Source organism: Tiliqua scincoides, chromosome 1 (genome assembly GCF_035046505.1).
Source record: "Tiliqua scincoides isolate rTilSci1 chromosome 1, rTilSci1.hap2, whole genome shotgun sequence".
Lineage (NCBI taxonomy): Eukaryota > Metazoa > Chordata > Lepidosauria > Squamata > Scincidae > Tiliqua > Tiliqua scincoides.
The window spans coordinates 34,486,543-34,488,987 of NC_089821.1; positions in this window are offsets into that span (position 1 = coordinate 34,486,543).

Here is a 2,445-nt window from a genome sequence, read left to right on the forward strand (position 1 = left end):
GGCCCCGCAGGTCCTAAGGCTAGCTCTGATTGGGCAGCCCCCTGCCACTTTTTTATACAATCCACCGGGCCTCATTATATATTTAGTGTAACATGTGATTTGATCCTTAATCATTAACCCAGGAAGTCAGACAATGTACGTATATGTTAAGTGTTCATCTATAATTATTCTATTATATAAACCATTGTAATAAAATATGTGGCTATATGTACTCGTAAGTTTGTGGACAACAACAGGGATGCTTTGAGGTGAGAAGCTTCCTTTTAGAAGGAAGATATTCCTAGTAGAAATTCCTTTTTTTCACCTGTTAAGGTCTCTAAGACTTGAGCCAGGAACCCCTGGTCCTCGGCTGGTACGTAGCCTACTGAACTGCATGAGTCTGAATGTGCTCAGGACTCAGAGTCCCTTCAGGTGAGGATGATAAATGGGGTTTGCAGCATTAGCCTATAGCTGGGAGACAGTTTGAAGCCTCTGGATTGGCTGGGGCTCTCATCAATGCTAGGATTGCAGGTTCCTGTCCTTGCCTGGTCAAATCAGCCATTTCTTCAGCATGTTGTACTTGGGTCTTGCTCAAGTTCCCCAGCTTTGGCAACCAGAGCTCTCAATATCTAAGAGCCCAATCCTATCCAACTTTCCAGCACTGGTGCAGTTGCAATGCAGCCCCGAGAATGTTCCCATACCTTGAGGAGGCCTCTGTGACTGCCTCCCCAACACAGGAATTATTATTATTATTATTATTATTATTATTATTATTATTATTATTATTATTATTATTATTATTATTATTATTAACAACAACAACAACAACAACAGCAACAACAACAACAACAACAACAACAGTATTGATATACTGCTTTTCAACTCAAAGTTCACAAAGCGGTTTACAGAGAAAAATCAAATAACTAAATGGCTCCCTGTCCCAAAAGGGCTCACAATCTAAAAAGATGCAAATGAATACCAGCAGACAGCCACTAGAACAGACACTGCTGGGGTGAGGAGGGCCAGTTACTCTCCCCCTGCTAAAAAAAGGAGCACTCACTTGAAAAAGTGCCTCTTACCCAATTAACAGGGGTAATTAGCAGGAAGCAGTGTTTAACCCACTGGCACAGCAGCACCGGCACGGGAAAAGTGGATAGGACTGGGACCAAAATTAGGACTGGCTGCCATTACCTTAAGCCGTGCCCAGATGTTATCAGAGGAGCATTATCATGGAACTCTGCTGTAGCAGGGTGTGTATGCCACATGATTGTCATAAGCAGGAAGCAAAATAGTCAGGTTTTGCACTATTCGGGCCACTGTAGTGTCCTGACAACCATATCAGAAAGCGGAGGAAACACAGGACTAAAAATCAATACTGATTTTGTTCCTTTGTCACATATATATTTTTATACATCTCATCAGTCATATTGTCATAGCTTGTCAGTAGATGGGTAAATAAAAGAACCTGATAGCTACCTGAATTCTTTGATGGCTGGTTTTGAGAGACAAGCAACCCTATAAAGTGCTTTTCCAAGAAATGTGACCACAACAAAACGGAATTGGCTTCAAATAGAATGCAATTTTATGTTTTCAATTCTACCCATCTATTTCCTCTTCCTTTCTTCTCTTTTCTTTGCATTTCCTACTTGTAAAATCCTTTCTATATAGAAATACTTATTGGATGCTTAAGACTTTTTCCCCTTTGAAAGAAAGAAAAGCTATTTTAAATAGGCCTTTGAAGATTTCTGCAAAGCTCAAGTTCAAATGTCTCCTGTTTCCTTTTGGGAGATCTGAAGGATTTGGGAAGGTGAAGCTATAATTAAAGAACAGTTGATGGTAACCATCCCCTCCTGGTTAGCATTCTCAAGCCACCTCCAAATATAGACGGCAAAAGAAAACTTCATCCCATTTTAGGCTTGCAATAGTTCAGATGCCTCAATGACTGCCAAGTAGAAACAAAGAAGCCTTCCTGAAATGTTGAGGGCATGTCAACAAGTCAAAGACTTTCTTCAGGGGTGGGATGTGGCTATTTAGACTCTGATCACAATTCTTCTCCCATGGTCCCATCCCCATCAATACAGTATATAGCAGATGGAACTAAATACTAGACTGCTGAGCAAGCCAAAGTGTAGACAACAATACTGTGCACATATCCATGCTCCAACCTTCATCAGGGGGCTCATCCTGAACATCTACTTGATGTGAAAACAAACTGAAAGTGGCTATGGAAAAAACTCCCAGAGAGGTGCTCCGTGAAAGGTTTCTCTTCAGAGTTTAGGCCAAAAAAGAAAACCCACCTATACCAATAATGCCAAATAGATAAAACACACAGTCTACTGGGAAAGTTTCCTGCGCATTACAATGAATGGGAACTGCACAAAAGTATAGCATTGTCTTGTATTGGTTCCATTATTTTCAATGGGGCTTGCACAGGGCACCCCCCCCCCCCCAATGAATCATGCCCCT